The sequence below is a fragment of the Phyllobates terribilis genome, unplaced genomic scaffold, assembly GCF_046119375.1.
Source record: "Phyllobates terribilis strain yellow unplaced genomic scaffold, ASM4611937v1 Scaffold_5__5_contigs__length_657084704, whole genome shotgun sequence".
Classification (NCBI taxonomy): Eukaryota; Metazoa; Chordata; class Amphibia; order Anura; family Dendrobatidae; genus Phyllobates; species Phyllobates terribilis.
The window spans coordinates 377,969,937-377,980,146 of record NW_027362765.1 but is presented as its reverse complement, the minus strand read 5'-3'; positions in this window follow the sequence as shown (position 1 = coordinate 377,980,146).

The following is a 10,210-nucleotide window of genomic DNA, read 5'->3' as shown; positions in this document are numbered from 1 at the left end:
ATCCCAATATTTAGGGTAAAAAAAGCTTTAGTTAGAGTTGAATCAACCACAGTAGTTTCAAGCTCATTCCTCCAGTCAGCAGCTGCTCTGTAGATGTCTCCCTGTGCCTGTGGTAAGTCTTTATCCCTGTACAGTGGTGTAATAGTAAAGGCCAGTGTTCCCTTGGGATCTGCAGAAAGGAGTAGCTTGTGTCAAGTCTGTCCGAGGAAGCCTTCTTGAGCGAACAGCCTTCGAAAGATTCTACCATTTAGGAAAGTAGCATTAGTTAGAGTTTATTTTAGTTAGGGTTGGCTGAACCATTCTAGCCTTACACTCGCCCCTCCGGTCAGCATCTACTAAATAGATGCAATCCAGGCCCTGTAATAAGTCTTTATCACTGTACAGGGTTGTAAGAGTGAAGGCCAGAGTTCCTTGGGAAGTTGTAGGATAGATTGACTTACGGCAAGTCTGTCCAAAGAAGCCTTTTTGAGCCAACGGCCCAGTCAGGTCCTAACAAGAGAGCGGCATTAGATAGTCTTTTTTTAGTTAGGATTGATTGAACTACTCTGGCCTCAAGTTCGCTCCTCCGGACAGCAGCTACTTTGTAGATGCAACCCTAGGCCTGTGGTAAGTATCTATTCCTCTACAGGGTTCCCTTGGGATCTGCAGATAGGAGTGGCTTGTGCCAAGTTTGTCCGAGGAGGCCTTTTTGAGCCGATGGCCTTAGACAGATGCCAATATTTAGGGAAAAAAAGCTTTATTTAGAATTGAATCAACCACGATAGTTTCAAGCTCATTCCTCCAGGCCAGCAGCTATTCTGTAGATGCAACCCTGTACCTGTGGTAAGTCTCTATCCCTGTACAGGGGTGTAATAATAAAGGCCAGGGTTCCCTTGGGATCTACAGAATGGAGTAGCTTGCGCCAAGTCTGTCCGAGGAAGCCTTTTTGAGACAACAGCCTCAGAAAGATTCTAACATTTAGGAAAGTAGCATTAGTTAGAGTTTATTTTAGCTAGGGTTGGCTGAACCATTCTAGCCTTACACTCGACCCTACACTCAGCATCTACTAAATAGATGCAATCCAGGCCCTGTAATAAGTCTTTATCACTGTACAGGGTTGTAAGAGTGAATATCAGAGTTCCTTGGGAAGTTGTAGAATAGATTGACTTATGGTAAGTCTGTCCAAAGAAGCCTTTTTCAGCCAACGGCCCAGTCAGGTCCTAACAAGAGAACGGCATTAGATAGTCCTTTTTTAGTTAGGATTAATTCAACTACTCTGGCCTCAAGTTCGCTCCTCCGGACAGCAGCTACTCTGTAGATGCAACCCTAGGCCTGTGGTAAGTATCTATCCCTTTACAGGGTTCCCTTTGGATCTGTAGAATGGAGTGGCTTGTGCCAAGTCTGTCCGAGGAAGCCTTTTTGAGCCGATGGCCTTAGACAGATCCCAATATTTAGGGTAAAAAAAGCTTTAGTTAGAGTTGAATGAACCACGGTAGTTTCAAGCTCATTCCTCCGGCCAGCAGCTACTCTGTAGATGCAACCCTGTGCCTGTGGTAAGTCTCTATCCCTGTACAGGGGTGTAATAGTAAAGGCTAGGGTTCCCTTGGGATCTGCAGAATGGAGTAGCTTGCGCCAAGTTTGTCCGAGTAAGCCTTTTTGAGCCAACAACCTCAGAAAGATCCTAACATTTAGGAAAGTAGCATTAGTTAGAGTTGATTTTAGTTAGGGTTGGCTGAACCATTCTAGCCTTACAATCGCCCTTCCGGTCAGCATCTACTAAATTGATGCAATCCAGGCCCTGTGATAAGTTTTTATCTCTGTACAGGGTCGTAAGAGTGAAGGCAGAGTTCCTTAGGAAATTGTAGGATAGAGTGGCTTGTGCCAAGTCTATCCAAAGAAGCATTTTTGAGCCAACGGCCTCAGTCAGGTCCTAAAAAGACAGCGGCATTAGATGGTCTTTCTTTAGTTAGGATTGATTCATCTACTCTTGCCTCAAGTTCGCTCCTCCGGCCAGCAGCTACTCTGTAGATGCAACCCTAGGCCTGTGGTAAGTATCTATCCCTCTACAAGGTTACCTTGGGATCTGCAGAATGGAGTGGCTTGTGCCAAGTTTGTCCGAGGAAGCCTTTTTGAGCCGATGGCCTTAGACAGATCCCAATATTTAGGGAAAAAAATGCTTTATTTAGAATTGAATCAACCACGATAGTTTCAAGTTCATTCCTCCGGCCAACAGCTACTCTGTAGATGCAACCCTATGCCTGTGGCAAGTCTCTATCCCTGTACAGGAGTGTAATAGTAAAGGCCAGGGTTCCCTTGGGATCTACAGAATGGAGTAGCTTGCGCCAAGTCTGTCCGAGGAAGCCTTCTTTAGCCAATAGCCTCAGAAAGATCCTAACATTTAGGAAAGTAGCATTAGTTAGAGTTTATTTTAGTTAGGGTTGGCTGAACCATTCTAGCCTTACACTCGCCCCTCCGGTCAGCATCTACTAAATAGATGCAATCCAGGCCCTGTAATAAGTCTTTATCACTGTACAGGGTTGTAAGAGTGAAGATCAGAGTTCCTTGGGAAGTTGTAGGATAGATTGACTTATGGTAAGTCAGTCCAAAGGAGCCTTTTTGAGCCAACGGCCCAGTCAGGTCCTAACAAGAGTGCGGCATTAGATAGTCTTTTTTAGTTAGGATTGATTCAACTACTGTGGCCTCAAGTTCGCTCCTCCGGACAGCAGCTACTCTGTAGATGCAACCCTAGGCCTGTGGTAAGTATCTATCCCTTTACAGGGTTCCCTTGGGATCTGCAAAATGGAGTGCCTTGTGCCAAGTCTGTCCGAGGAAGCCTTTTTGTGCCAACAGCCTCAGAAAGATTCTAACATTTAGGAAAGTAGCATTAGTTAGAGTTTATTTTAGTTAGGGTTGGCTGAACCATTCTAGCCTTGCACTCGCCCCTCCGGTCAGAATCTACTAAATAGATGCAATCCAGTTACTGTCATACGTTTTTATCACTGTACAGGGTCGTAAGAGTGAAGGTAGAGTTCCTTAGGAACTTGTAGGAGTGGCTTGTACCAAGTCTATCCAAAGAAGCCTTTTTGAGCCAACGGCCCAGTCAGGTCCTAACAAGAGAACGGCATTAGATAGTCTTTTTTTAGTTAGGATTGATTCAACATACTCTTGCCTCAAGTTCTCTCCTCCGGCCAGCAGCTACTCTGAAGATGCAACCCTAAGCCTGTGGTAAGTATCTATCCCTCTACAGGGTTCCCTTGGGAACCGCAGAATGGAGTGGCTTGAGCCAAGTTTGTCCGAGGAAGCCTTTTTGAGCTGATGGCCTTAGATAGATCCCAATATTTAGGGAAAAAAAAGCTTTATTTAGAATTAAATCAACCACGATAGTTTCAAGCTCATTCCTCCGGCCAGCAGCTACTCTGTAGATGCAACCCTGTGCCTGTGGTAAGTCTCTATCCCTGTACAGGGGTGTAATAGTAAAGGCCAGGGTTCCCTTGGGATCTGCAGAATGGAGTAGCTTGCGCCAAGTCTGTCCGAGGAAGCCTTTTTGAGCCAACAGCCTCAGAAAGGTCCTAACATTTAGGAAAGTAGCATTAGTTAGAGTTTATTTTAGTTAGGGTTGGCTGAACCATTCTAGCCTTACACTCGCCCCTCCGGTCAGCATCTACTAAATAGATGCAATCCAGTTACTGTCATACGTTTTTATCACTGTACAGGGTCGTAAGAGTGAAGGTAGAGTTCCTTAGGAACTTGTAGGAGTGGCTTGTACCAAGTCTATCCAAAGAAGCCTTTTTGAGCCAACGGCCCAGTCAGGTCCTAACAAGAGAACGGCATTAGATAGTCTTTTTTTAGTTAGGATTGATTCAACTACTCTGGCCTCAAGTTAGCTCCTCCAGACAGCAGCTACTCTGTAGATGCAACCCTAGGCCAGTGGTAAGTATCTATCCCTTTACAGGGTTCCCTTGGGATCTGCAGAATGGAGTGACTTGTGCCAAGTCTGTCCGAGGAAGCCTTTTTGAGCTGATGGCCTTAGACAGATCCCAATATTTAGGGTAAATAAAGCTTTAGTTAGAGTTGAATCAACCACGGTAGTTTCAAGCTCATTCCTCCAGTCAGCAGCTGCTCTGTAGATGTCTCCCTGTGCCAGTGGTAAGTCTTTATCCGTGTACAGTGGTGTAATAGTAAAGGCCAGAGTTCCCTTGGGATCTGCAGAAAGGAGTAGCTTGTGTCAAGTCTATCCGAGGAAGCCTTCTTGTGCGAACAGCCTTCGAAAGATTCTAACATTTAGGAAAGTAGCATTAGTTAGAGTTTATTTTAGTTGGGGTTGGCTGAACCATTCTAGCCTTACACTCGCCCCTCCGGTCAGCATCTACTAAATAGATGCAATCCAGGCCCTGTAATAAGTCTTTATCACTGTACAGGGTTGTAAGAGTGAAGGCCAGAGTTCCTTGGGAAGTTGTAGGATAGATTGACTTATGGCAAGTCTGTCCAAAGGAGCCTTTTTGAGCCAACGGCCCAGTCAGGTCCTAACAAGAGAGCGGCATTATATAGTCTTTTTTTAGTTAGGATTGATTCAACTACTCTGGCCTCAAGTTCGCTCCTCCGGACAACAGCTACTTTGTAGATGCAACCCTAGGCCTGTGGTAAGTATCTATCCCTCTACAGGGTTCCCTTGGGATCTGCAGATAGGAGTGGCTTGTGCCAAGTTTGTCCGAGGAAGCCTTTTTGAGCCGATGGCCTTAGACAGATCCCAATATTTAGGGACAAAAAGCTTTATTTAGAATTGAATCAACCACGATAGTTTCAAGCTCATTCCTCCGGCCAGCAGCTATTCTGTAGATGCAACCCTGTACCTGTGGTAAGTCTCTATCCCTGTACAGGGGTGTAATAGTAAAGGCCAGGGTTCCCTTGGGATCTACAGAATGGAGTAGCTTGCGCCAAGTCTGTCCGAGGAAGCCTTTTTGAGCCAACAGCCTCAGAAAGATTCTAACATTTAGGAAAGTAGCATTAGTTAGAGTTTATTTTAGTTAGGGTTGGCTGAACCATTCTAGCCTTACACTCGCCCCTCCACTCAGCATCTACTAAATAGATGCAATCCAGGCCCTATAATAAGTCTTTATCACTGTACAGGGTTGTAAGAGTGAAGATCAGAGTTCCTTGGGAAGTTGTAGGATAGATTGACTTATGGTAAGTCTGTCCAAAGAAGCCTTTTTGAGCCAACGGCCCAGTCAGGTCCTAACAAGAGAACGGCATTAGATAGTCTTTTTTTAGTTAGGATTGATTCAACTACTCTGGCCTCAAGTTCGCTCCTCCAGACAGCAGCTACTCTGTAGATGCAACCCTAGGCCTGTGGTAAGTATCTATCCCTTTACAGGGTTCCCTTGGGATCTGCAGAATGGAGTGGCTTGTGCCAAGTCTGTCCGAGGAAGCCTTTTTGAGCTGATGGCCTTAGACAGATCCCAATATTTAGGGTAAAAAAAGCTTTAGTTAGAGTTGAATCAACCACGGTAGTTTTTAAGCTCATTCCTCCAGCCAGCAGCTGCTCTGTAGATGTCACCCTGTGCCTGTGGTAAGTCTTTATCCCTGTACAGGGGTGTAATAGTAAAGGCCAGGGTTCCCTTGGGATCTGCAGAAAGGAGTAGCTTGTGTCAAGTCTGTCCGAGGAAGCCTTCTTGAGCGAACAGCCTTCGAAAGATTCTAACATTTAGGAAAGTAGCATTAGTTAGAGTTTATTTTAGTTAGGGTTGGCTGAACCATTCTAGCCTTACACTCGCCCCTCCGGTCAGCATCTACTAAATAGATGCAAGCCAGTTACTGTCATACGTTTTTATCACTGTACAGGGTCGTACGAGTGAAGGTAGGGTTCCTTAGGAACTTGTAGGAGTGGTTTGTACCAAGTCTATCCAAAGAAGCATTTTTGAGCCAACGGCCTCAGTCAGGTCCTAACAAGAGAGCGGCATTAGATGTTTTTTTTTTAGTTAGGATTGATTCAACTACTCTTGCCTCAAGTTCGCTCCTCCGGCCAGCAGCTACTCTGTAGATGCAACCCTAGGCTTGTGGTAAGTATCTATCCCTCTAGAGGGTTCCCTTGGTATCTGAAGAATGGAGTGGCTTGTGCCAAGTTTGTCCGAGGAAGCCTTTTTGAGCTGATGGCCTTAGACAGATCCCAATATTTAGGGAAAAAAAAGCTTTATTTAGAATTGAATCAACCACGATAGTTTCAAGCTCATTCCTCCGGCCAGTAGCTACTCTGTAGATGCAACCCTGTGCCTGTGGTAAGTCTCTATCCTTGTACAGGGGTGTAATAGTAAATGCCAGGGTTCCCTTGGGATCTACAGAATGGAGTAGCTTGCGCCAAGTCTGTCCGAGGAAGCCTTTTTGAGCCAACAGCCTCAGAAAGATTCTAACATTTAGGAAAGTAGCATTAGTTAGAGTTTATTTTAGTTAGGGTTGGCTGAACCATTCTAGCCTTACACTCGCCCGTCCAGTCAGCATCTACTAAATAGATGCAATCCAGGCCCTGTAATAAGTTTTTATCACTGTACAGGGTTGTAAGAGTGAAGGCAAGAGTTCCTTGGGAAGTTGTAGGATACATTGACTTATGGTAAGTCTGTCCAAAGAAGCCTTTTTGAGCCAACGGCCCAGTCAGGTCCTAACAAGAGAGCGGCATTAGATAGTCTTTTTTTAGTTAGGATTGATTCAACCACTCTGGCCTCAAGTTCGCTCCTCCGGACAGCAGCTACTCTGTAGATGCAACCCTAGGCCTGTGGTAAGTATCTATCCCTTTACAGGGTTCCCTTGGGATCTGCAGAATGGAGTGGCTTGTGCCAAGTCTGTCCGAGGAAGCCTTTTTGAGCCAATGGCCTTAGACAAATCCCAATATTTTGGGTAAAAAAAGCTTTAGTTAGAGTTGAATCAACCACGGTAGTTTCAAGCTCATTCCTCCGGCCAGCAGCTGCTCTGTAGATGTAACCCTGTGCCTGTGGTAAGTCTTTATCCCTGTACAGGGGTGTAATAGTAAAGGCCAGGGTTCCCTTGGGATCTGCGGAATGGAGTTGCTTGTGTCAAGTCTGTCCGAGGAAGCCTTCTTGAGCCAACAGCCTTCGAAAGATTCTAACATTTAGGAAAGTAGCATTAGTTAGAGTTTATTTTAGTTAGGGTTGGCAGAACCATTCTAGCCTTACACTCGCCCCTCCAGTCAGCATCTACTAAATAGATGCAATCCAGGCCCTGTAATAAGTCTTTATCATTATACAGGGTTGTAAGAGTGAAGGCCAGAGTTCCTTGGGAAGTTGTAGGATAGATTGACTTACGGCAAGTCTGTCCAAAGAAGCCTTTTTGAGCCAACGGCCCAGTCAGGTCCTAACAAGAGAGCGGCATTAGATAGTCTTTTTTTAGTTAGGATTGATTCAACTACTCTGGCCTCAAGTTCGCTCCTCAGGACAGCAGCTACTTTGTAGATGCAACCCTAGGCCTGTGGTACATATCGATCCCTCTACAGAGTTCCCTTGGGATCTGCAGAATGGAGTGGCTTGTGCCAAGTTTGTCCGAGGAAGCCTTTTTGAGCCGATGGCCTTAGACAGATCCCAATATTTAGGGGAAACAAAACTTTATTTAGAATTGAATCAACCACGATAGTTTCAAGCTCATTCCTCTGGCCAGCAGCTACTCTGTAGATGCAACCCTGTGCCTGTGGTAAGTGTCTATCCCTGTACAGGGGTGTAATAGTAAAGGCCAGGGTTCCCTTGGGATCTGCAGAATGGAGTAGCTTGCGCCAAGTCCGTCTGAGGAAGCCTTTTTGAGCCAACTGCCTCAGAAAGGTCCTAACATTTAGGAAAGTAGCATTAGTTAGAGTTTATTTTAGTTAGGGTTGGCCTAACCATTCTAGCCTTACACTCGCCCCTCCGGTCAGCATCTACTAAATAGATGCAATCCAGTTACTGTCATAGGTTTTTATCACTGTACAGGGTCGTAAGAGTGAAGGTAGCGTTCCTTAGGAACTTGTAGGAGTGGCTTGTACCAAGTCTATCCAAAGAAGCCTTTTTGAGTCAACGGCCTCAGTCAGGTCCTAACAAGAGAGCGGCATTTGATGGTCTTTTTTTAGTTAGGATTGATTCAACTACTCTGGCCTCAAGTTCGCTCTTCCGGACAGTAGCTACTTTGCAGATGCAACCCTAGACCTGTGGTAAGTATCTATCCCTCTACAGGGTTCCCTTGGGATCTGCAGAATGGAGTGGCTTGTGCCAAGTTTGTACAAGGAAGCCTTTTTGAGCCGATGGCCTTAGACAGATCCCAATATTTAGGGAAAAAAAAGCTTTATTTAGAATTAAATCAACCACAATAGTTTCAAGCTCATTCCTCCGGCCAGCAGCTATTCTGTAGATGCAACCCTGTGCCTGTGGTAAGTCTCTATCCCTGTACAGGGGTGTAATAGTAAAGGCCAGGGTTCCTTTGGGATCTACAGAATGGAGTAGCTTGCGCCAAGTCTGTCCGAGGAAGCCTTTTTGAGCCAACAGCCTCAGAAAGATTCTAACATTTAGGAAAGTAGCATTAGTTAGAGTTTATTTTAGTTAGGGTTGGCTGAACCATTCTAGCCTTACACTCGCCCCTCCAGTCAGCATCTACTAAAGAGATGCAATCCAGGCCCTGTAATAAGTCTTTATCACTGTACAGGGTTGTAAGAGTGAAGATCAGAGTTCCTTGGGAAGTTGTAGGATAGATTGACTTATGGTAAGTCTGTCCAAAGAAACCTTTTTGAGCCAACGGCCCAGTCAGGTCCTAACAAGAGAGCGGCATTAGATACTCTTTTTTTAGTTAGGATTGATTCAACTACTCTGGCCTCAAGTTCGCTCCTCCGGACAGCAGCTATTTTGTAGATGCAACCCTAGGCCTGTGGTAAGTATCTATCCCTTTACAGGGTTCCCTTGGGATCTGCAAAATGGAGTGGCTTGTGCCAAGTCTGTCCGAGGAAGCCTTTTTGAGCCGATGGCCTTAGACAGATCCCAATATTAAGGGTAAAAAAAAGCTTTAGTTAGAGTTGAATCAACCACGGTAGTTTCAAGCTCATTCCTCCGGCCAGCAGCTGCTCTGTAGATGTAACCCTGTGCCTGTGGTAAGTCTTTTTCCCTGTACAGGGGTGTAATAGTAAAGGCCAGGGTACCCTTGGGATATGCAGAATGGAGTAGCTTGTGCCAAGTCTGTCCGAGGAAGTCTTTTTGAGCCAACAGTCTCAGAACGATTCTAAAATTTAGGAAAGTAGCATTAGTTAGAGTTTATTTTAGTTAGGGTTGGCTGAACAATTCTAGCCTTACACACGCCCCTCCAGTCAGCATCTACTAAATAGATGCAATCCAGTTACTGTCATAAGTTTTTATCACTGTACAGGGTCGTAAGAGTGAAGGTAGAGTTCCTTAGGAACTTGTAGGAGTGGCTTGTACCAAGTCTGTCCAAAGAAGCCTTTTTGAGCCAACGGCCTCAGAGAGATCCTAACATTTAGGAAAGTAGCATTAGTCAGAGTTTATTTTAGTTAGGGTTGGCTGAACCATTATAGCCTAACACTCGCCCCTCAGGTCAGCATCTACTAAATAGATGCAATCCAGGCCCTGTAATAAATCTTTATCACTGTACAGGGTTGTAAGTGTGAAGGCCAGAGTTCCTTGGGAAGTTGTAGGATAGAGTGCCTCATGGCAAGTCTGTCCAAAGAAGCATTTTTGAGCCAACAGCCTCAGTCAGATCCTAACAAGAGAGCGGCATTAGATAGTCTTTTTTTAGTTAGGATTGATTCAACTACTCTGGCCTCAAGTTCGCTCCTCCGGACAGCAGCTACTCTGTAGATGCAACCCTAAGCCTGTGGTAAGTATCTATCTCTCTACAGGGTTCCCTTGGGATCTGCAGAATGGAGTGGCTTGTGCCAAGTCTGTCCAATGAAACCTCTTTGAGCCGATGGCCTTAGACAGATCCCAATATTTAGGGAAAAAAAAGCTTTAGTTAGAGTTGAAACAACCACGGTAGTTTCAAGCTCATTCCTCCGACCAGCAGCTACTCTGTAGATGCAACCCTGTTCCTGTGGTAAGTCTCTATCCCTGTACAGGGGTGTAATAGTAAAGACCAGGGTTCCCTTGGGATCTGCAGAATGGAGTAGCTTGCTCCAAGTCTGTCCGATGAAGCCTTTTTGAGGCAACTGCCTCAGAAAGATCCTAACATTTAGGAAAGTAGCATTAGTTAGAGTTTATTT